Source organism: Mustela erminea, chromosome 8 (assembly GCF_009829155.1).
Source record: "Mustela erminea isolate mMusErm1 chromosome 8, mMusErm1.Pri, whole genome shotgun sequence".
Lineage (NCBI taxonomy): Eukaryota > Metazoa > Chordata > Mammalia > Carnivora > Mustelidae > Mustela > Mustela erminea.
The window spans coordinates 4,759,069-4,785,421 of record NC_045621.1 but is presented as its reverse complement, the minus strand read 5'-3'; the positions used below and the strand labels follow the sequence as shown (position 1 = coordinate 4,785,421).

At 37.8% G+C, this 26,353-nt stretch overlaps 1 long non-coding RNA gene across 1 annotated transcript in view; it reads right to left on the bottom strand.

Moving 5' to 3' along the window:
- Window positions 1-26,263, bottom strand: part of LOC116596931 — a 122,037-nt gene extending 95,774 nt beyond the window's left edge. The window contains exon 1 of the long non-coding RNA XR_004288365.1: window positions 26,118-26,263. This is a non-coding gene — a long non-coding RNA (uncharacterized LOC116596931). The remainder of the gene's footprint in view (window positions 1-26,117) is intronic.
- Window positions 26,264-26,353: the final 90 nt, after the last annotated feature.

Below are 26,353 nucleotides of genomic sequence, written 5' to 3'. Positions count from 1 at the left end.
TGTACACCCCCATTTTAATACATCCTTAATTTTATGGGAAATAGATTGTAATAAACTACTAAATTATAAGTTCTGAGTGTTCAGATGTCAATAGTAATAATAATTGACACCTATTATTTGACTAGCATAAAATATTTTAATTGAGATGAATGTATAAATGATAGATACATGTTTTATTTTCTAGAAAAACCACAAGCAGCAGAACTGTCTTCTTTTTTTTTTTTTAATTAAAGATTTTATGTATTTACTTGAGAGAGAAGCACAAAGAGAGGGAGGAGCAAAGGGAGAAGCAGACTCCCTGCTGGGCGGAGAGCCCAGTGCCAGACTCCATCCCAGGACCATGGGATCATGACCTGAACCAAAGGCAGATGCTTAACCAAAGGAGCCACCCAGGTGCCCCAAGACTGTCTCTTAATGATTTAGGGATGAAGTTTAAACGAGTGATTTCTGATATCAAAAAATTGCCTCTAGATGCCTGATCCAGATGAACTGTTGAATTTTCTATTGATTTCAGTGTTCATTGGATGATGAAAAACTCAGTTTATTCATGGCTCTTATTATCATTTTCGTCACCATTGGCCAAATATTCTCCTTTAAAATTTTGATGATTTGTTGAACATATTTTAGATATAATCTTATTATATAAATGTACTTTTACTAAAGTTTATAAAAACTTCTGTTATTAATAAAATTTACTTTCAATTCTCCAAAATATATGTGATGTTATTTTAACATTCTTTACTTGCTTCAATATTACTAAACAAATAGGAGATTTGGTAATTCCACATACTGATTGAGAATGGTTGGGGCGCCTGGGTGGCTCAGTGGGTTAAGGCTCTGCCTTCCACGCGGATCGTGATCTCGGGGTTCTGGGATCGAGCCCCGCATTGGGCTGTCTGCTCGGAGCCTGCTTCTTCCTCTCCCTCTCTCTCTCTCTGCTTCCCTCTCTGCCTACTTGTGATCTCTCTCTGTCAAAAAAATAAAATCTTAAAAAAAAGAGAATGGCTGGGAGTCCAGGATGTTCTGTCTTCATCCGAGACATCAGCCTCCAGACACTATTTAACCACCTTCTCACTAAGGTAATTATGCACTAAATTCCATTTCTCTGGATGTAGTTTTTATTTGCTTACTTTTATGTTTTAGTAGAAAGCCCCAATGACTCACACAGAAACCAAGAAAGAATAAATTCCACACCTGAAAGAGAAAGATAGTTATGAGGGCATAATGAACAGTTAGGATTATAAGGGGGAAAAAATGTTTTAATGTGTGGCCTGATGTGATATCTCAACAAATCAAGACCCAGGAAGGCAGACACAGCAGGTGTGTGGATACTAGGGAACCTCAGATTTACTGTAAGGACAGAGCCTGAACCAAATTCACACTACCAGGTCTATTGGAAAAATGCACTAATTTCACATTACCCTTCCCATTCCAATGCTCCTAGCTTTAGAAGGGATTGCTTGTAAGTTTTGATAAATTCATTCTTGATATCCGTTTCCTCTTGTTCTCTAAGTCCCAAAAGAACCACAATTCCTGCCAATGAAAACCAATTACTCGTTTTAATAGGTGTTTCAATTGGTCTCCAATTGGAAGAGAATTAGTCAAGGGAAAGAGGGAAGCATAATACTTCAGAAGAAGAATGAAAAAAGTGCTAGATAATCAAAGGATTAATCCTAAAAGACTAGAAGGTCTTACGTGTTCTGTATGGAAAAAATAATTTTTACCCCAGGAGACAGTGTCTTATTGAAGATAATCAATTTGGGGCTGTACTTCTGTTGCTGTTCTACTCCTATCTCTAGGTAATATGCTTTCATCTCGTATAAAACAGAAGTCAAAGTTCTTATAGTATTACATGAGGTCAAAAATAAAATAAAATAATCATCATAATAACTTGGCTTAAAACTTACATTTTAAACTAACCCAAACATACAAATTTTTACCTGACATTTAGGATCTCTTGGTATCTAGTAGAGAAGGATTATTATTTCTATGTAAATAATTTCCCCCAGTGGAGAGTGAAATGTTCTATTTATTTTGCCAAGTTTAAGTTCTTTGTGTTTCACTAGAATTACCAGCAGACCACAGCTGCCTGATGCCTGCAATAATCTTAAGCCTTCTTCTATTTTGGTTCAGATAACCTACGTTAAGTACTCTTTCTCTCTCTGTTTTTTTGTTTGTTTGTTTGTTTTGTTTTTTTTTTTTTACAAGAACCCCAAGTCTTTCTTATTAGATCAATTCTGTCTTCCCAGGTTATTCTAATCCTGGTATCTTCAGAAAACAAACCTACATGTTTCTTTGCAGGCATTATATCATTTATGACAAAGGAAAAGAGCAACCACACAGAAACCTCTAAAGATAGAGAAACTGGCACTGTGCTCTGAAGTGGAAACATAAAGAGGGAATACAAATTGTAGCATTTCCCAAGGAACTGACCCAGCTTGACTGGATTTGTACAGGGTCCCCCCAAACTAGCCGGCTCACTGTTGCATTCATAGGGGCATGATGTTGCATGATGGTGCTCTCGCTGTGCTCCCCGTTTTGTGCCAATCCCCAGCTGGACAGCATCCGGTCATCAGCTTTTGGATCCTGCTTTACTTGTTCAGGAGTTAGGGCTGGCCATTCTGTTCTCAGAATAAGCTAATTAGCTATTTTCATTAGTAGCTATATTTCAGTTTCCCAGGATAGTGCCCCGTCTCTTCTAGTGCAAGCTCTTTCCTTGCTCTCTGCTAAACGTTGCAGTTCAAGCGGGACCCGGCCTCGTCCCCCAGATCCCACTTCACCTGGCCGATCCGGAACAACGAGTGTTCACACCTGACCAGCACAAGGTCCACCATATCATCATTGCACCCCCATGCCTGGACAACGTACCTCCTTCTTGGTGTTTTGTTAGTTGGTGTATTTGTTTTATTTTGTTTTGTTTTTAACTTGGGGCAATAAGTTTCATTCCTAACCGATCTATTATAGTAAATCTAAGAAATGTGAACTTGGAACCCCTCTTAGGTATCCACGTTGAAGTGGCTAATACCAGAGGATGCCACGGACAGGCAGAAAAGAGGGGTGCACACACAGGCAAGGAGAGACAGAGACTGGGAGTTCTGGGGTACAGAACAGTATTTTATTATTATTATTATTAATTAGTGTTTATTTAAATTCTAATTAGTTAACACACAGTGTTATATTAGTTTCAGGTGTATAATATAGTGATTCAATAATTCCATATATTACCCAATGCTCATCTCAACAAATACAGTCCTTCATGTCCATCATGTATTTCACCCATCCCCCTACCTCCTTCTGATAACCACTAGTTTGTTCTCTATAGTTAAGATTCTGTTTCTTGGTTTGTTACCCTCTCTCTCTTTTTTTCACTTTGTTTTGTTTCTTATATTCCACATACAAGTGAAATCATATGGCATTTGTCTTTCTATGACTTATTTCACTTAGCATAATTCTCTCTGCTTTCATCCACATCGTCATTACACATGGCAAGATTTCATTCTTTTTTATGGCTTAGTAATATTTCACTGTATACATGTACCACCTTTTTTTAGCCATTCATCAGCCAATGGACATGGGCTGTTTCCATAATTAGGCTATTGTAGATAACTTTTATAAATGTTGGGACATATATACCCTTTTAATTAGTATTTTTGTATTCTTTTTTTTTAATTTTTTATTTTTTATAAACATATATTTTTATCCCCAGGGGTACAGGTCTGTGAATCACCAGGTTTACACACTTCACAGCACTCACCAAAGCACATACCCTCCCCAATGTCCATAATCCCACCCCCTTCTCCCAACCCCCCTCCCCCCAGCAACCCTCAGTTTGTTTTGTGAGATTAAGAGTCACTTATGGTTTGTCTCCCTCCCAATCCCATCTTGTTTCATTGATTCTTCTCCTACCCACTTAAGCCCCCATGTTGCATCACCACTTCCTCATATCAGGGAGATCATATGATAGTTGTCTTTCTATGCTTGACTTATTTCGCTAAGCATGATGGAGTACAGAGATTATAATCTCGGTTTTAATCATGTATGAGATCAAGGGCCCCTTGTGCCCTTGTGGGATCTTCAAAATAGATTTTTATACTAGGAATTAAAAGGTAGCAAATTGATATGCCAATATCATTCTTTAAAGTTATAGGATATTATGCTTTTATTGGTCTTTCCTATATGGGGGATTTCAAATACTTTGGGAGCAGCAACAATATTTTATGAGTTTTTTGCAACAAAAGGAACTTGGGGCGCCTGGGTGGCTCAGTGGGTTAAAGCCTCTGCCTTCGGCTCAGGTCATGATCCCAGGATCCTGGGATCAAGCCCCGCATGGGGCTCTCTGCTCTGTGGGGAGCCTGGTAAGCCCTCTCTCTCTCTCTGCCTGCCTCTCTGCCTACTTGTGATCTCTGTCTGTAAAATAGATAAATAAAATCTTTAAAAAGCAAACAAACAAACAAAAGGAAATCAATCATCACTTGTTGGTTGATCTGAGAGGACTCAAATGTAAGGGTACTTCCAGTCTGTTGAAGTTGTACCTTGTCATTCTAACCAAATTCTAGCACTAGTCTTAACAAGCTAAGGGGGAAGACATCATAAACTGCCTCATATTCATTAAAAGCAATGTATTTGGTATTTGGATAGAACATTAACTTTTATATAAAGAGATCATAAAGGCCAACCTTTCCATCCTCCAAATACAGAAAGTGAGATCCAAGAATATTAAGTAACTTGCTCATGCACATGCAGATATGATCGGAATAAGGATTAAAAATCCAGCTCACCCTAACTAGGACTCCTCTGATTCACATCTTTACACCTCTCGTAACAGCTAAATGAGCTATTAAAATGAACTACTTGAAAGTTCTATCAAATGGATTTTCTGGTAAGTGTCTTCATCACTGACCTATATTTTGGCAGGTCAAACATAACGCCATGAATCAGATAACAGAAGCTAGTGGACTCGGTAATTTTTTGTTTGTTTGTTTCCTACACAAAAAATAACTTTAGCATCTAACGCATCTAAACTCTTATTTATTTTATTTTTTAATCAGCCTTATAGAAAACTTTATCTTCCTACCAGTAAAATAAAATAGAAAATGAGACATCAAATGAGACAAAGAGAATACGGATGATAGTCATAGACGTAGACACTAAAAATTAGGGATAGCACAAGGGCTTTTGTTTAGCTTTTTCTTATTGTGATTTCTTTGGAATGGAATCATACAGTTAAGTTCACTTTTATCAAGTCAAAATACTAAGTCATATTGATTACTGTTACTAGGATAGAAAGCTTATCTCTGATTGCACACCTGGTCTTCTACAAAGTGTTATGACATTTCAGAATATACAAAGTATACACAAAATTGGCTGCTTGATATTCTAATTTACATATCAAAAAAGATTGTTTTTCATTCGTTTCTTGATGGCAATCGTGTAGTCTGAGATCAGAAATAAAATTTTTGAGTTTGGAAGTGATTTTAGTAATCTGAATTACTCTTTTACAAAGATAATAAAAAGTTGGAAAGGACTAGAAATTAAAAACGTTCATTGTCAGGTTAAAAATAAGAAAATCAACAAAGCACTCAAGATACTAGGTAGAGAAGTATCTGTTCTATCATGATTTTCACCATCAGGGGGTCAATTACCCTTGGCTGTATTTCCTCACAGGTGATTTTTAGATTTCTCCAGGAAACTTTTCTTTATCAGAATTTCACTTTTTCTTCTCAATATCCCATTCTGACCTACTTGAGACTTACGAATACTTAATAATCACTTGTTCGTTTCTTTGAAATTGAGGTTGAAACCACCACTGAGGTTCATGTTGACCTACCTATAGATGAGGACTTAGTCACTTTCATGAATCATTACTAGTGCTTTTTGAAACTATGCATGTGAGCACCTGGGTGGCTCAACTGGTTAAGCATCTGGCTTTGGGTTCAGGTCATGATCTCGGGGTCCTGGGTCTGAACCCCAGGGTCAGGCTCCTTGCTCAGCAGGGAGTCTGCTTCTCCCTCTCCTTCTGCCCTTCTCTCACCTCTCATGCTCTCTCTCTTTCTCTCTCTCTCCTAAATGAATAAATAAAACTTAAAAAGAAGGGGCGCCTGGGTGGCTCAGTGGGTTAAGCCGCTGCCTTCAGCTCAGGTCATGATCTCGGGGTCCTGGGATCGAGTCCCGCATCGGGCTCTCTGCTCAGCAGGGAGCCTGCTCCCCTCTCTCTGTCTCTGCCTGCCTCTCTGACTACTTGTGATCTCTGTCTGTCAAATAAATAAATAAAATCTTTAAAAAAAATTAAAAAGAAAAAAAAAGAAAGTATGCATGAAATTTCATGAGAAGTGTTATTATTTTAAGATTTCAGACTAATCCATACAATTGTAAATATATGCATCTATATTTCTCCATTATTTTGTACCTCACAGTTACATCAAACCCAATCCTGTCATTCTTACCAAAATCCTAAAACAACGCTGTCACTCCTAAGCAAATGCTACAGAAAAAAATCTACATGACAGATTTAATACATAAATAATTAGAAAGAAACAACTAACTGGGCCAGATTAAATAGAGTAGTGTTATTGTAATCTAATAGAATTGGATTTAGAAAAAAAACAATAAAAGAAACTGAGAAGAATAAGCTAGTGATGTAGAAGAACAACCAGGCACATTATAAATAATCAATGTTAGTTTTCTCTTCTTCATAAATAATTGCTTTACAATATTTACCATTCATGTACAATATAGTAATCTCAAAGTAATGCTGTCAATCACTTATCTTTGTGATTTTATACATCCCCTTTGATAATGCCATAAGAGACATCTAAATATATATAACACGGTATTCGCTTTTTTATTATGATCCTTTGAGCCTTGATTTTAAGTTTTTTAGGTAAGATCTTCTAGCATGGAAAGTATCACCATCAGTTATATGAGAAATATGTGTTTAGGAGACAAGCTATGACATCATTAATGTCAGAAATATTTAATGGAATATCATGCAACTTTTAATAACTATACACCTACTTGAGATAATACACTGGAATTAAGAATAGAGTATATTTGGGGACAGTAGGTTGTTATTCCACTTCAAGTGTTGTTACATTTTTGAGCCTGCCTGGCTCGAAGAATAAATTTAGCAAATAATAGTAGTGACCACACAGCTTTTTGTGAATAATTTTATTATTTATTGAGATAAAGTTTTGAAAAGCTCCTGGTAAATGATGATAAGCTATAATTATATTGCTTACTTTTATATAAAAGGGTCCACAACATATGGTATTTATATATATTCTGTGACAGTAGGATCATAGCTATTAATCTAATAATTGAATTCTCACCCTCTTTTGAAGTTTATTTATTTAAGTAATTTCTACACTCAACTGAGGCTAGAACTCATAATCCCGAGGTCAAGAGTTGTAGAACCTTCCAGCGGAGGCAGCCAGGCGGCCCTGAACTCCCATTTTTGGCTAACTGAAATTGAAGAAGCTTAAAACTTATATCTGGAGTTGACGTGCATTTTTCTATTTCTTCGTTATCTAGTAATTTTTCATTGGATTACAGACATTATGAATTTATGTCAAGTGCTGTGTTTTTGGTGTTCTTCTAAGTGATTAATTTTTTCTGGCAGGCACTGAAATTACTTGCAGATTACTGTGATCTTTGGATCCTTTCTTTGATAATATTTTAGGGTAGATCTAGAGTGACCTTTATTCCAGGGTCGAATAAGCCTTTTGTGTAAGACCTGGTCCTTCTAGGATGATTACTGAATGCCCACATATTTAATATGGTGCAAAGTATAATACCCAACCCTGTGTGAATTCTGGGAATTTTCTATCTTACAATCCCATGGTAAGTTTGCTTTCATCAGAAGTTGTGCCTGACAGGCCTCATGGAGTCTCTCCTTGTACATACATAGTTATTCAGCCAAAGACTCAGAGTAATGGCTTTGAAGATTTCTTTTACTCTCTCTGTGTCTTTCTCTTCTTTCCTCTTAGGTATTTCACACTGCAAATTTGAGCTGTCTTCACCTCCACAAACTCAGATCTCTGTCTTTTCAACCGTTTAGCGCCAGATTCAAACAATAAATTTCATTTCTTTTAATTAATGAGGAGATTGAAATATCAGATAACTAAATTATAAACATTAGGTTATATTAATTTCAATATTTTAGTTTACCTTTATCAAGATTTATTTATTTTAGAGAGAGAGAGAGAGCGCATGCACGTATGTGAGTAGGGGCAGAGGCAGAGGGAGAGAGACTTCAGACTCCCTGCTGAGCACAGAGCCCCATGCAGGGCTCTATCTCATGACCCAAGAGATCATGACCTGAGCCAAAATCATAAGTCCAACACTCAACTGACTGAGCCACTGAAGCATCCCATTTTAATGTCAATATTTTAAAATAAATACAATTTAGTACATTAAAATTTTAAAATAATAGTTACATAAAAGATTTTTCTTAATGTTAGGAGTAAACATTTGGAAGGTATTAGAATAATTTTTGGCATGTTATTCAAAGAACAAGACAGACTAGAAGAGGAACTTTTTCAGGAAAACTGTAGTTTTGATTGTGTTTAAGGATTAATAATTTTATCTTATTTATGGTCTATAAAATAAGAGACTGTAAATGTGGTCAGGGAACAATAGTAAAATAAGATGTTTCCAAACTCATAAGTCATTCTTAAACCTTTTCTATATACAAATGCATAATCATTTTGGAGTGAAAAAATGTAATTTTGGAAATCTGATGGTTATTACAAACATTACATTATTATTAGATCCAGGTTTTATGCCATCACTTATGTATACATGTTTCTTTTTTCCTCCTCTTTGAAGTTCCTGAAGTTTCTATTTAATCATATAAGTATTACAATATTGATTTATTAAGTGGTTTGTACACATTATTTTAGTATCAGCAAAAAAGTTATTAAGTGACTATTATATTCCAGGTGATATGATGAACATTAGAAATATGATTCAGGTCCATCATTGAAGAGTTCACAGACCAGATTAAATTTCAGAAAAGTAAATCGGTAATTATAACTGAGCATTTTGCTTTTAGGATATGGCCAGGAGAACAATTAGGCTGGTTTTGGAGAGGGGCTGAACAATATTCTTAAAAATAACATGCAGATGGGATTTTGAAGAATGAATAGAGGTGATATGTATTTGTATATGTCATATATATGCATGCATGTATTTGTATATATGTATATATTCATATAATATACATTATATATGTATATATTATGTATGCATTTATACAAATATATGTTACGCATGTATGTGTGCATTTATACAAATATAGGTGTATGTTATGTATATGTGTGTATAGTTGTATACAAATACAAATACAGAGATGTATATGTCGCATATAGATTATATAAAATGAATATCAGAAAGGAGAGAGACCTATATAGACAAATATCTATTTATGAAGAGATATGTAATAATGCTTGCTGAACACATCTTGACATAGTGGCAACAGAAACACATAAGGATCCTTTGGAACTTGGTGTTTTGCCTCAAGTACTCCAGACTTCAAAGTCCATTTACTAACCTCAAAGGGTGGCTCCACCCACTTCAACATTTTCATTATTACAATAAAGAATGTGCTGTTTTCCTAGAGGGGAGACTTAAAAATATAAAAATCTTTTAACCAAAGCGTTTGGGTCAGTGACAACTTTGGAAGTAACTTCTAGAATTAATAAATTTCATAAAGGTTAATTCACATAGTTTTTCTTAACTGACATGTAAAGGAAATACAGAATTACATCAAAACGTCTAGATAAGTGATTAAGACCATAAAGAACTAAAGACGACCAGTAGTAAGCAAAAACAATACCAAAACCAACCCGCATAAATCATGACCAAGAATTTCATAGCATTTTCAAGCATCTCATATTTGGGGGGAAGCATTCTTTTCTGGGTTTGAGAGGTACACATGAGCTTAGCTCACAGGATATGAAAGTTTAAATGTTTTTATTCACAAAACACAACAAAATGCATTGTCTAAAGTGTGCTTCAACCCTGGCACGTACGAATGGCTTTATTCTGCTTTCATGCAATGGATGAATTGTCGTTTATATAATTAACATAACTAGAGTGCCATACAAGGAATGGGTATAACTCTATGTCACAGGGACAGCAGCACCGGGATCAAGTCCACTGAAAACACGCATGAGGTATCACGAAACAGATTGTACTGGCACTTTGGAATCTCACGTGGGCTTTGTCATTGGGTGGGCATTGACCTGCTGCCTGTCACTTACTGATAAAGTGCTGCCTCCTTTGAAAACCTAGCTGGTAGGTCTACATCAGCTTTGTATTTCCTTTGGGCTCTAAACTTCTATAATGCAACCATTTTTATTGCCTGATGAGTGAATATATGATCATTGCTCAGAAAAGTACTGTGTGAAGGAACACAGAACATTTTTTTTTAATCTCTAATTAATGTCCTATCTTGAGATATACTGAGAAAGACTCTCAAAGTGTAAGGATATAAAATACATTTTTGGTAAATGAGAACCCAAGAGATTCTAAGTTACATCACACCTGATACAAGAGACATTCTGAGACTTAATTATCATGATTTACCCAGTAAGCAAGGAAATAACAGAAATCTTTTACAGCCCACTAGTCAATAGGAAGACAGAAGTTTACAAATAGTTGCCAATAAATATAATAATAAATTTAACAACATGTAATCTTTCCTTTCTCCCTGCTTAAGGAAGTCAGAGATAACTGAGAATTAATTCAAGTTTAATTCCAAAATAGTTTATGGAAGTATGCCTGTTATTACTGACGCCAGCTTTTAGCAAATTAAGCTTTTTGTTGAAAGAGCATATGCAAACAAAAAGAGGGAAAAGCTCTAAACCAAAAGAGTGCCTATTAATTGCACCCTAAAAAATAAAACAAAGCCCAAGTTACTGAATCTACAGCTGCGGTTAACACGTCATCTTTGAGCTACGACGGACAATACTGGCACTGTGCAGATTCCGGCTACATTAATGCTGTCCTTTTTGTTTCTGGAGATAGATAGATAGATAGATAGATAGATAGATAGATAGATAGATAAGGAAGGAAGAAAGAAAGGGAAAGAGAGAGAAAGAAAGGTGTGTATGAAACAACTTCAGTTCTCTAAGCCAAATCTGCAGTCCCAGCTGTTCAGACTTCATGCTTTCAGAAGGAAAAGGAAATCAGCCTCAAAAACAGACCTCCTTCATCCTCATTCTATTAAGATACTCAGGAGAACGACTAAATAAAATCTTGGGTTTTTATTCAACTTGAGCAACTGGAAATAGTGATGCCGCCTTGGAATATCCGGGCAACTCGCTCCCAAGGATGCCTGCGGACAAAGCCCTGAGCCACACCTGTAAACGGCCGTGTCACCTTCCCTCCCCGGTACAAGATCCATGCTGAGCTGCAGTGTAAGGGTGATAGCTAAGAATCCTGCTAAGTCCTTTCATTTTACCAAAGGCAAAGAGGTGCTCTATTTGAAACCATAAAAGAGACACATCTCATTGTTTCCTTTTAATTTTTTCTTTATCTTCTCTTAATTTTTAAGTAACAGCAAAAAGGATAAATAAATGCCCATTAAAAAATTTTAGGATTTGTCCTTTGTTTCTTAGCAGGAAAGAAATTTGATAGAAACACAAAATGCTATTGCCCGATGAAAGGCTTGCTCGAGAATTAACAGAGTCACTAAAAATAGTTCAATGTAGACTCAATTAGTTTTTTTCTCTTCTTTTCTTTTCTTTTTTCTTTTCTTTCTTTCTTTCTTTTTTTTTTTTTTTTTTTTAGTCTGTGTTTGTATTAGCTTCTGGGGCACAAGGAGTATTGCATTTCTTTAGGATTTAGGATATTTGTGAATAATTTGCTGCACAATATAAAACACAGCCAACAACACATTGCTCAACTTTAGGAAAAAGCTTTAGATTCTATAATTTCTCAGAATTAATATCATTATTGATTATGATAATTTTACATGTTCCAGTAAAGCTTCAAAACAGATTATATATTGATGACTTTGCACTTTATTAAAGACAGTTAATTTTATGGTGCTCTTTCTGTACTAAGCCAGGTATAAGAACTTATTATCCTAATGTTCTTATTAAAATGACTTAGATATATTTTCCTTTGCAAATGAAAATAGAGAGAAGAGACTGGAGGCCTAAAGGTTCCATATTGGATACCATGATCTGGTTAAGGAAGGAATCTGGAAACACTATAATGGATTAAGACAAGCCATCCAGACTCATAAAAAAAAGTGCTGAGTACATTGATCTTCTACTCTTCATGCTGATTAATAGAACAATTATGGCATTATTTGATATGAATGAAATTAGAGAATTTCTTTTTTAAGATGTTCCTAAGACTTTACCCTTTAGTATTTTCTTTAAATAAGAATAACAGGTAACATTTGGTGAGCGCTTGATTATGCGGTAGACACCGAAGTCTTCTAGTGTTGTCTATTATATGTTATTCAGTGTAATTTTCTCCACAACCTTCATATTATCCCCAATTTTCACATACGGGAAATCAAAAATAGAGAGGTTAAGTAATTTGCACAAAATCATACAGCTACTAAGTGGTGGAACTTGGAAGTCAAATCCAGTCTCTACAGAATTTGATGTCTATCCAAGAACGGTAGAGTGGTTAAAGATTTTTTTTTTTCAAAAGGTTTTTCATTAAGGAGAGAAAAAAATAAGAAACATTTAAGCAAATTGTATGTCATTTATTCCTCAATTTACTTATTAACTGATACTTAGATCATGTGGAGATTGTCTTGATAGTTCTCTAATTTTAAAAAATCTGTATTTCTGCAATTATGTTTGCGTACATTTCTTTGACTACAAAGGATCAATGAAAACTTGAAAACTAGCATTTGAAGACAGCTACTACAGAAGTCTTCTGTTTGGGGAAAAGCTCAATAAATTTGTTACTCATTAAATATTTATTTTTTCTCTAAGGCAATTTAATATGTAATAAATGTAAGCAGGGAAAAAGTTATGTACTTGTGTTGTGCATTATAATCCTTAAAATAGAACATGGGATTGTTTGTAAAAGAGCAAAAATAAATAATTCAGGAAACAAAGCAAATAGAAGAAACTAAATTTACCTATTGCCATAGATATTACCTATAGCAATAGTTTAACTTGGAATATTTGCAATTTTGCTGTTTCACCTTGACAGCATTCTATGTGGGTTCAACAAGCTTAACGATAAGATATAAAAATAATAATACAATACATAAAATACGTTTCAGCCTTTCCTTAAAATGTAGAGACCTCTTTTGCACTGATGATCTCACTTGAGAAGATGAAATAATGACCATGTTCTCTTACTTTTCAGGCCAATGGTTATCAGGTAGAGTTTTTCAATGCAGACCCTGGAGAAATTCTTTATTACAAAGTCTTTTTCAATAGTTAGGGTCAGATGGTGCAGTCCCTTCCTGATGGTAGGGTTATGATAGAATTTATTTTTATGGAAGGTTAATAGGATGAGAGCACAGAAGATGAAGTGGTAAGAGTCACATTAGAAGAATGCTTAGGAGAAAAACTGGAGAAAATGACAGGGAATGTTTTAAACATGCTGAGACTGATCATTGTACATCCACATCAAAATTTCCAAAAGGTTGTTAAAAATGCAAATTAGTATTTGAAAATGTTAAAAATGAAGCCATCGATGTAGATATAAGAATCATTGATTTAGGGGCGTCTGGGTGGCTCGGTGGGTTAGAGCCTCTGCCTTCGGCTCAGGTTATGATCCCAGGGTCTTGGGATCGAGCCCCGCATCGGGCTCTCTGCTCAGTGGGGAGCCTGCTTCCCCCTCTCTCTCTCTGCCTGCCTCTCTGCCTACTGGAGCTCTCTGTCTGTCAAATAGATAAATAAAATCTTTTTTAAAAAAAGAATCATTGATTTAGCTGAAACAATTTAATCTTGAAACTAGAAGAAAAGAACAGCCTGGAGTACAGAATGAAGAGGAGACGGGAAAACCAGAAGACAGAGTCGAGGATTGAACATTAAAGTTTAGGCATTTGATTATCTTATGTGTGTGCTGATCTACACTATCATAAATAAGCAATCTTTGTATTGTTCTCTTTGTTTAAGAAAGAGGGTAACATTACTATTTCCACTTTGATTCTGAGTCCTTTCGCAACTGTCTACTTATACTAGCTGTATTTCTCAAATACAAGTTTTTTTATTTCTGTATTTCTAAGATTTACCTGCTATACAGAACACTTGCCAAGAAATAAAATCTCGTCAAGCCACACCAGAAGATGGTATCTTTGCCTCATAACTGTACCTCGTACATGTACAGGTTCACCCTTACCTTACCTTACATGAAAATGGTCCTTCTCACGGATGATTTTTTTATAACATCTCCTCAAGTAGGCATAAATTCTTCAACAAAATTGGCGTAATAAAAGCTACTCTTTACCATTCCCTTGGATGGATGAATATTTTAACCAAGAAATATAGGCAACTGGGCACTGGGGCAAAGATTATATTTATGGAGAGAACTTAGGATCCTTAATGTGTTCTCCCGAGATACAAAGCACACACGAAGCAGGACCACTATCTCAAAAGACAGAATGCTGAGTTAGGAGAAGGGCCTAAATCTTTGTCCAGATGCTGCTGCTATCAATATAGCAGGTAACTCGACCACTTTGAGCTTCAATGTCTTCATCTTTTATATAAAAGAACTAGATTATATTATCTCTGTGGAAATCCCATTTAGTGCTAATAAGCTATAATTGCTCTACACGGAGGATAGAGTGTTCATTGTATTTACAGGATAAAAAATATAGTCTACATAAGTAGTCAGCACCAAAATTCATCTTAGGTAGACAACTGTATTGTTTGGAAGAATGTATTGATAGATGTTTGGTTACAGAAATAAGACACTGAGTTATTATGATGAGTGATAAGGTTCTAAATAAGAATGGGAAGACATTACTTTTGGCTCCTTGAAAGCAGAAAGATGAGAAAGTGAGATTAAACACGGAAGATGGCAAAGGGAACTTCCTTTGAGATGAGTCTCTTCCCAGCAGCCTCCTAGCACCATGGGAAACCCACTAGAACCATGTAATGCTCACTGTGTAGATTGCTCGTGGAACCGATTCAGGGGTTGAAATTCTAAATTGCTGCACAATGTGGGGGAAGAGCAGATACAGTCCTCAAGCAGCCTGGCGCACAGAATCAAAGAGAAGCATAAAATAGTAAGCTTTTGAAGTTCACAGAACTGTGGGGAAGGATTTGAACTCCATCACAGATGGAAGAATTGGAACCTAGGCCAAGCCAAACAAAATCTTCAAGAGCAAGAAGCCGTGATATGACATCTGGCTGTTTAAATTGTGACTTGTGTCATTACCTCCTTGAAGCCTCTTCATTTGCCCATTGTCCTGAAAATAACATCCAAAATCGTTGACATGAATCAGAAGGCTACTTCATTGAGACCTTGTCTACTGTTCACATCATTGTGCACGTTGTTCTAGTGATTAAATTCCTTTTAGGAAGCCTGACCCTGTATAAATCCTGGACCCAATATTTCACCTATTCTTTACCAAAAAGCTACTCCTCCTCATTTCCTTTTGATTCTGGATAACAAAGGCTCCATTTATTCCTGAGACTAGGTTTAATCTCCATGTTTTACGGTGTCCCAAAACGTCTTCTGGTTCTAACTCTTTCATAGTCCTCAGACGCGATTTATTTAATCTTTGTCCTTCCTTCTAAACTATGAAGGCAGAGGCCATGTCTCTCTTTTACTATTTTATCTACAAAACTTAAAATATTTCTTAGTATATGGTAGGAGCTAAATAAATTAGCACAGAATTACTAGTTTATGATTTCACGCTCAAGGGCAGAATTCAGTGACACAAGTCACACAAGTTCAGAGTTACACTGTGACAGTGCCAGGCCTCAGTCAGAGTGTGGTCATATTCCCCAAGTGATAAAAGCATCAGGTGTTATGCCATCAGTCAATATCGGTAACCCAAAGAGTAGAGATGCCACATTCTATCACTATACTTTCTAAGTCCCTTTCTCTGGTCATTTGCTGTAGATTCCTTGAACAATCATTCCAGATTCTTTTTTTCATTAAAGAAAACTAAAGAATCCCTTATAACTCCCTTGAAATCCATTTTATATGCAGGAGCACAGGGAACATTCTAAAACATAAATCTAGTCCAGCGAGGTCCTGAATTAAACCCTTGAAAGCATTATACTCAGAAATCAGCAAGCCAAAATCCTTAACATGATATACAAAACCATGCATACTCTGTAAGATCTGACTCACACTTAGACTCTTAACTCCTATCAGTCATTTATTTGACAAATATTTATGACAGCAATATATGCTAGATGTTGTTTAGTTGCTGCAGATGCAGATTCCTGCCCTCACAGAGTTTGCTTTGCTGGTCAGATGAAGCTAAATCAATCTGTTTACACCACCTCCCAACCCAACATGTCCTCTCTGGATCCCATCGCATTAATATTGCCCTGAAGAAGTCACCAACGAACATCACAATGAAAAATCAAATGTTATACTTTTAACCCATCTTACTTAGAATCTCCAAAACCTTTGGCAAATTGTCCCCTTGCTCTGCCTATAAACACTCTCGTGTTTTGATTTTTTCCCTACCTAAACAATGACATGTTCTCCAGCTCCTGTAACAATTCACCCAAGGAAGAAGATGAGAAGAACTTGGAGAGAGAGAAGACCCCAGAAACTTTAATTTAAATGAGTGAAAGAGGAAAAGAATGGACCACTTCCTGAGCCCCCAGATCATATCCGTTCACCCTGTTGCACACCACTACACACTCAAGTCCAACAGTCTACTGCTAGCCCTCCACAAAGATACTCAGAGTTTCTTATCTGTGTAATTACTTACTTAATCTTTATCTTTCCCATTAAACCCCCTGAAGTTGTCCGTCTTGTTCCCTGTGGCATTCTCAGAGGTAGCTTGGGGTCTGATTCGCAGTAAACATTTAGCATTGTGGAATAAATGAGTGTAAAATCGTATCATGTTTGTACATTCATCAGCATACTTTACAGCGCATAGCTGGGTGACTGTGTGTATGACACCCAGGTGGTGAAAAAGGTGGTGAATAACTTAAATTACTTAAATAAGTGAGCTTCAATTACTAATAATTAATCAATATACTGGTGTTGGAGAAGGTCATCAAGAGGATGTATCACTGCTTGACCCTTGAGTTGGATCCGGGCAGTTAGAGACTCTTCTTCCTTCCCCTCTCTTTGGAATATGTCTTGCCCACTGTTCCCGCAGCAGGAACTGGTTTCAAGGATGCAGCCTTGAGAAACTATGTGTTGTTGAGGCCTCCTTAATGTGACTGAACCCCACTGAGGCCTCTCTATAAACTTTTAACATTCTGGCAGGCTGGTGTGGAGATTTATTTGTTTTGTGGCTGCCCAAGACAAGACTCCTGTAAGTTTTCAGGCTGAAAGCTTCCACCCACCAACCTGGGGCGATATGCCCATTTCTTAGGTCTATCCTTACCCCCCACATAGGGAGGCCGTTTTGAGAACCAACAATTGGTGAGCCAGCATGGAGACCAAAGAAATAGGCTTTTGGGAAGAAGCATCTATAAGGGAGATCCCGAGTTGACCATCAGCTTCGATGTGGAGTGGGCGGTGGGTAGCCCAAGTGTTAGATGCTTGTGGACCACCATAAGTAAAGACATGCCCCCAAAAAGCTGACTGGTTTGACGTGTATCGAGTGAAATCATATGGTACGTGTTGTTCTCTGACTGACTTGTTTGTCTTATGTACTCTTTAGCTCCATTCATGTTTTTACAAATGCCAAGATTTCATTCTTTTTTATGGATGAGTAATATTCCATTGTATTTATACACCACCCATTCTTTTTCCATTCATCAGTCTATGGACATTTGAGCTGTTTCCATACTCTAGTGGTTGTAGACAACGTTATAAATATCAGGATGCATGTATTCATTTGAATTGGTATTTTTCTATTCTTTGGGTAAATGCCTAGTAGTGTAATTCCCGCAAAAGAGGGTAGTTCTATTTTTAACTTTTTGAGGAAACTCCATACTATTTTCCAAAGTGGGTGAACCAGTTTTCATTCCCACCAACAGTGCAAGAGGGTTCTATCAGTACATTCTATCTCTAGGTTAGCATAATCACACCAGGTCTGAGAGGAAACACTGACTGGGAGCGGTACGCCTACTGCCCCTCAAAGAGTTGTAACCATCAAATAACACAAACTGCCTGGGAGCATAAGGAGAGGGGGAGCTATCCAAGAATTACACTGAGTGGGTATTTCACACCCGGCACATAACACTTTCAACAGCTCAATATGGCCAGTAAAAAAGCCAGATAACTCATGGCAGGTCACCACGGGTTACTGTGGGTTGAATAAGGAGGTTTCTCCTCATCTGTGAAGCTGTGTCCAAAATTGTCACCTTATTGTGTCATCTTAATTGCCTTGTCCATGATCCTAGGAGAGTACTCTGTTGTATTGAACTTAGCAATTTTTTTTTCCCAGTATATCACTGAGTATGGCCTCTGAGTCATAGGATCAATGTGCCTTCACAAAAGAAAGGCAAAAATGGATTTTTCAAAAACTCCCCCAAGTCTACCTGCACAGGCCCACGGTATGTCATGGGATGGTAGCCCAAGACCTTTCCTTGTTCTCTTTCCCTATATTAGTGAAATGGGCCCAGTATTGATGTATAATGTTAACTTGTAAAGATTTGCCTCTATTGTGGAACACTTTGCAGACTGTACTAGAGCATCTACGAGGGAGAAGATGTGTCGTCAACCGCAGAAAATTCAAGGCCCAGGCATTGCTGCAAAGACTTTAGGATTTTTTTGCTTCAGTAAAATAGCTGCAAGCCAGAAATCCTGAAAGGCGTGCACCGCCTGAAACGGAACACACCCCTGAAAGGGGGGAGAAGCTGAGGGGCCTGGTCTGGCATATCCTTCCCCCAGTCCTTGCCATGCCCGACGGCACAGCTTCCGGCCAGCAGGGATGGTAGCACAACCAGGTCAAATTCCTAAAGCTCCAGCCTCCTTATCCAAGAGTCAGGGAAACTTTGTATCTTTTTTCTTGTAGAAAGGGAATACCTTCCCAGACAAGTTTCCACTATCTGTCTTCTAAACTTTAAACTTTTGTTACATCTTATTGTATAAATAGAAGTTCTTACTAAATTTGCCCAGCTATACTTAAATGATAGACAATAAAACCTAGGTTTAGCTAATACTGAAATGTCCATAAGAGAAAAGCTATCCTCCGAAACAGAATGAGGTTGGACATTACTCCTGCCTTGGAAGGAGGCATCTGTGCCATTTTCCAAATAGAATGTTGTGGGTTCACATATGTGATGAGTCTGTTAATTTGTCATATTTGTTAAAATACATGAAGACTCAAGGGAATGCCTTGTTTGACCTGACCCTCAGCCTACAGGGCTTAATAAATCAATGGTTCAGATCATGGGGTCTTGGTTAAAAAAAAAAAAAATTACTTATTTTGGATATCATTATCTTTACCTGTGTTTTCTCTTGCATGTGCCTATACTATCACAGTGGTATCTGCCTCCAGTGCAGCCATATAGCCACCAAACCAGCTACCTCCATGCTAAACCAGCAAAAACTCTCTTGCTGACTGTTCAGGGCACAGCACAGAAAAGGGAAGCATAAGATTGTAAGAGCCAGTCAGGAGGAGTGGAGTGCTGGGGAAGAGTCATTGACAGAATGTGACCCCTGGTTTGCCCTTGAGCTGGACCTGAGCTGTTAGAGGGCTTCCCCGCCCTTGCTACTCCACAGAAAGTATGCTCTGCCCACTGTTCCCGGAGGGGGATCTGGTTTCAGGGATGCAGTCCTGAGAGAGCAGTATGTTACTGAGACCATCTGGACAGTTAAGGCCTCTATGTAAACTTTTAAGTTTGTGAAGGGCCAGTGTGGAGGTTTACCCATCCTGGGGCCACCAAAGACAAGCCAAGACAACCCTTGTATGTAGGTTCTTGTCTATTATCTGGAGTGGTCTGTCTGCCTGTTTTTTGTGTCTATCCTTCTTTTCCATACACCGGCCCAGTTTGGGATCTCACTGAAAGAATTCTCAAGGATGCCACCCAACAACTGAAAATAAAAAGTATTCGTAAGTTATGGTTACTCCCCCAGCAAAATGGTCTTTCTTAATTTTACCAAAAATCATTGATAAGGGATTGAAGTATTTCTGTTATTTTACTGCTCTAATAATGTTTCCCAATTAAACCTTAACTTAACCTAAGAAATAAAAACAGATAATATAAAATAAATAAAAACAGATAAATAAAATGTTGCAGATGAGAGTATATAGAAGAGAAATGAGACCAAAAGTTGAGAAAATTAATACAAGACTCTGATAAGAGATGCAAAGTGCGTTCTCACCTCCCTCTTGTTATAAGAGGTGTTTCTTTGCTTTGTTTATTTTATCCTATCATAAATTCACTGGATGTTCTTATAACAGGTAATGTGAATCAAGAAAATACATGCAGAATTATAGACTACACAATGGGAGGGAACCTTTATACTGTCCGTGTACTTGTCAGTAATAACCATCTAATTCAAGGCTGTAAGATGTAATTTATTCAAAGATACAGAGATATTTTGCAAAGTCACCATAATTTTAAAAATGATCTACAGATCCTTTTGGTAACACTGATTTTTTTGTTTTTAGTTAGAAATTTTACTTCTAAAGAGATCACTGATGACGAAAGAAGTGGGACAATGCTGTCAATAGACATGCTTTATAAAAGTGTACGTATATTTGAAATATATTTGTTCTCTTACCTAAGCTTAGATTGATATACACACAAATACTGAAACAATCACAGATATGTATGCAAATATACTCTTTGGTAGTAAGATACACATTGAACATAGTATTTCTTCATATTTTACTTCACCTCCTATATTCCCATTTAATGATATTAAAGGAAATTTAATATCATTACATATCATTACCATATCATTATTTAATATCATACCATATATACCATCCTATGTTCCCATTTAATATTAAATGATATTTAATATCATTACCACACATACAATAGCTATATATTATATAATAATCTAATAATAAAAATATAGCATAATGTTAACTAGTTCATTAATTATATGCAAGGGGCACCTGGGTGGCTCAGTGGGTTAAGCCACTGCCTTCGGCTCAGGTCATGATCCTGGGGTCCTGGGATCGAGCCCCACATGGGACTCTCTGCTCCACGGGGAGTCTGCTTCCTCCTCTCTCTCTCTCTGCCTGCCTCTCTGCCTACCTGTGATCTCTGTCAAATAAAAAAATAAGATCTTTAATTATATGCAACAAACTTCCTCATTTGAACTATTTAAAAGGGCTACTTTTTTTTTTTAAATCAAAGAGTAGATCTATATAATGGAACAGAAAGCAAATCAAGTGATTTGGAAATAACCTATTATGTTACTATACCAAATTTTTTCTTTTTTCTGAAAATGGTTTATATAATCCGGTGATGTTATTTTCCTTATAAGTAATAAAAATGACTCGTATAAAATAGAATGTTTATCCTAAGGGTCATGAATGGACTTTGGAGGGGTTTTTAATTTCCTGACACGACATTCAAAAATATTGTGGTGTAAACTCATGAGTTATTTTTCTGGAAGAAGAACCTTATTTTCTAACGACTTATCAGTTATGTGATTGTCTAAAATGTAAGTACCAATAACATACAGAAAAGGATCTACAAGTCCATGGTGGAAATAGGTAGTGAAATTAATGAGATTTCAGAAGACTTTTGGACATAGCTGTCATCTTAATACTAAAGTGCAAAAAATAATGAAATCGAGATTCATTTCACCTGTGAACTAACATTATTTAGACTTTCATGTGTTTAAAATTCATGATGGGAGGCCTGGGTGGCTCAGTGGGTTAAGCCTCTGCCTTTGGCTCAGGTCATGATCTCTGTGTCCTGGGATCGAGCCCCGCATCGGGCTCTCCGCTCAGCAGGGAGTGTGCTTCCTCCTCTCTCTCTGCCTGCCTCTCTGCCTGCTTGTGATCTCTGTCTGTCAAATAAATAAATAAAATCTTTAAAGTCATGATGAATGATTTTAAGATCAGGAATCTATGATTGAAATAACTTTAGGTATGTCTATAGAAGTCATATTTTAAAATGGCTGAAATGATTGATTGCCACCTCATGTGCACAATTTCAGAGATATCAAAATGACAAATCAACTGGCTTAAATTGTCTTAAATCTTCTTTGACAGAAAGTGGAGTGAAAATAAATAACATTTAAAAATTGAACTGAAATCTTAGATGTTATATGGAAATGACCTATGTCTCCAGATAGATAACCAAATGTTTCTCAAATGTGTGTTTTCATGAAATGTAACTTTCTACAAAATGGTAATGCTTTAATATGTTTACATATAAAACAAATATATGCTGTGTGCCAAGATGAGGACATTTTGTTGCAAGCCAATAGAAGCACAGCATCTCACCCTGGACCTTTCAATCAGATGACACTGGCAAGACAATATTTTATTGGAGAAATAGAACTTGTTAGAGAAATAGGTTATTGTTATGGAATATAAGTTTATTAATGCTGTAAATTTATCTTCACATATGTCATGTAAGATGCATTAGTACCCATTAGATGCAGGTATCAGCTAAACATTAATGGAACTATTGTTGAATCTTTTCACCACAATATCCTCTGGGTCGTGTGCACACGGCCTCTGAACAGAGCTTTCTTCTAAATGGCCGACCATGCTAAGTGATACGCAATTAAGAAATGTGCTATTCCACTGCATTAAAGCACAAGCCAAATGCAAGTTATTAGCATCCATTTCCAGTACGACTTGGCAAGTGAGAGAAGGCGGGCAACAAGGAAGTGATCACTTACCTTACAATAACAGTTTAAAGACTAAGACTTGCCATCCACGTGGTCTGGCTAGAGAAGCTTTCTACCAGTGCTTCGTAGTTATCGTGACCGCTCAGAAAGTAAGCTCATTGGTAAGGAGCGTTGAATCTTAGGTTAGAAAACACTGAATAAATCTTTAGCATCAATTTCCGGTCCTCTAACATAGAAATAAAAAATACTATGTTGTACTGGTAATGGGAATTATTTAAATGGTTTTGTAAGGAGCAAGTGCCGTGGAGATATTATTAACCTTAGTACTAATACATAATTAAACAGTTGACCTACATAAACTATATTTGGTCATGAAATTAACATTGGCTTTTCCCACATTCACCAACGACATTGTTTCCTCATCTATTCATGGCATCGTATGTCACAAATATATTAAAGACGTGAAAGTCAGTTACAAAACTCTTACGAAAAACATTAAAAACCTCTAAATTATTATGTCTGATTTACTCAAGGAAAAATCACAGATTAAACTTTCATAACAATGATGGATTTATGAAGAAAACCGTTATTTTCTGCTTTAGACAAAATGAGTTAGTTGTTTAAAGTACATAAATCCTATCTTATAAAATTTCCTAGTTTTCTGGAATTAGTGGATTTAGTCCACATATAAAAATGGAAAATCTCATTTATAAGATGATTTACAGTATACTTAACCAACAGTTCCAAATATTTACATTTTCTTTTATCTACCCTGCTCTTCAGTTAGGAGCAATTTCTCAAAGCAGAATGCTGGGGGCTGAGATGTCACCAGTCATTGTCAGGGTTTCTGACTCAGACTTTAGCAGCAAAGACCAAACCAAATAAGCTGCCTCTGTTTTATAGACACTTCAGCCATGATACCTGTCCTATTACTGAGAGCCTTGCAGATTACAGATCTCATTTAATCCACATATGGCAACTGTCAAGTTATATAGATTAAAAGGGTATAAAGAGAATCAGTGAGATGAGGCTTCACATGGCTTCAAGGGTCAGAGCCAGAATTTGAAATCAGATTCCAACTCAAATTCAGAGTCCTAGCCATTACCCTAAAGCAGCTTGTGTCATTGCTAATCCCTAGACAATTGTCTATACAAGGGGAAAAGGTGCCATTTTTAAAGATTCTGTAACTCAGACAAAGGAAGATCTAGCTTTATGAGAGGAAAGAGCTAATTCACTCTGTCTACACTGGTGTAGCATGTTAAACACTGTCCTTTGTATGTCTCAGAGATGCAACTATCTTTGTATGATATAATTAAACTTCCTTGGAAAGAGTTCAAGACCAACTCACATTACCTTGAATTTTAAAACATGGCAACTGACATTACATTAAATTTCAGCATTATGTGATATGACAGCAAATGGAAGGAAACTAGAAAAATATTGTACCTGTAACACTTCTGTGCAAGGATATCAGAATTAAATTTGAAAGGTATTTCTAATATTTCCAATATTATTCTCAGGTTAGATACATTCCTCATTGAGAGTAGTTGAGACTACAAAATGTGAAGCTTTGCTTTGTTAGCTACCTCAGTATTTCCCCTTAAAAACATAGCTGTGTTGTCAGTATGTCCCTTAGTCTCTTTATTGGGGAAGTGGGGGAGATAGCCTTATTGAAAAGACAGTATATCATATAACACTGCTGCATTAATTCTTATTTGAAAGTAAAATAAGTTAAATGTCCATAAACAAGGTCCTGAATAAATTATGAGACAACCAACATGAAATTCTACCAAGCCACATGACGTAGATCTCCTTGTGTTTATTAAGCGGCTAAAGCAAGAAATAGCACAGCGTATATGGTTGCAAAACCATTCGCAAATCAAAAGGATACATATCTGTATTGATATGTGTGTATATCCTTTTGACTCTTCTCATGCATCTCTATGTCTATCTCTCTCTGTATCTAACCATCCACCCATGGCAGATCAATGTGTTCTGCACATTCTTAACTATGTCTCTATATATTTTATCTATGAGAGATAGAAAGAAGAAAATATGCGTGGACAAATCTAGAAGGATTGTAAAAGACTAGTGGGAGCCATTACCTTTACATAATGAGAAGACTTGGGAGTTAGGATGCCTGGATGACTCTGTATAATCTGCTCATGATGGGAGTTATCATGTGTAGAGGTATGCATGCACACAACACATATACAGATATATGTGTGTATTATATGTGCGCACACACACACACACACACACACGGTATGCGTGTTAGAGAGAGGCCCCCAAGTACCACCGGTTGCCTACCTTCCTCTTTCTTTCTATACCTATCACTTGAAAACCTCAAATTTCACATCAAGTAACTGTTATTTATTTCATGGTCTGATGAATTGAAGGGAAATACAAAGTTGGTTAAAAAATAAATAAATAAATAAATAAATAAATAAAAGCAAACAAACAAACAAACAAAAACAACAAAAAACAAACCACAGTTGCGCGCTGTGCCCAGAATCGAGCACTGCCCCCGGGAGCTGTGAGACGAGCAGTGACTTAGCAGGGACCCGCCGTCCATTGCGGAGGCACTCCTGGGTCTGCTCTAAACCTCACCTACTTAATGCTGACTTTTTTCCCCAAAATAAGTTTTGCCTTTTAAAGGCAGCTTCCTGCGAACTTCCAGGTTATTCCAAAGGGACGCCACCGTCTTCCCTGGCGCCGCGTGAACGGGCCCACTGGCTCCCGCAGGGCGCGGACGCACCCTGGGCTCCGGCCGGCCGTGCGAGTAGGTCCCGCGCACCTGCTGATCGCCGGCTGTGCGCGACGCCGCCCCGCGCGCCCCGGGGACACACAGCCCGTAAGGACGCCCCGAGCTGAAATTCAGTGTCGTTTGATAATTACGACGCGCGGACAGTCCGTCTCGCACACGGAAGTCAGGATTTACACAACCGGGGCAGGGAGGGCCGCGCTCTACCCCCGCGCCGCCCGCAGCCCCCCAGGCCAGCCCCGCGGGGGAGCGACGTCCCGCAGCCAAACCCCCTGCGGCGCAGCGCGGGGCCGCGGCCGGGGTCGGGGCCGCGGCCGGGGTCGGGGCCGCGGCCGGGGTCGGGGCCGCGCGGGGCGGCGCCCTCTAGCGGGCGAGGGGCGCCCTCGCCGTCGCCGCGGGGTCCGGGCCCCTCGCGCAGTCAGACCCGAGCAGGCGACCCGACCTCCTGCCGCCAGCGTCCGCTCCAGGGTCCGGCGCCCTCGAGGACGTGCGCAGGCTCCAGACTGACCTGAGCTTCCGGAGGGCGCCGTGGCCGCTGGGCAGGAGGTCGTGAGGTCGAGCTGGTGCGCGCTTCTCGGACACGCCAACCTGTGGCTGTGTGTGCCAGGCGTGCCCCGGTCACGGCGAGGACACGGGCTGCGTGCGCACGGTGGACGGTGGCGCAGGGAACACTGAGGGAACGCATTTCGTTCTTTAAACCAAATTTCTTTCCCTTTTATTGGTAGTTCTGAATGCCTTTTTTTT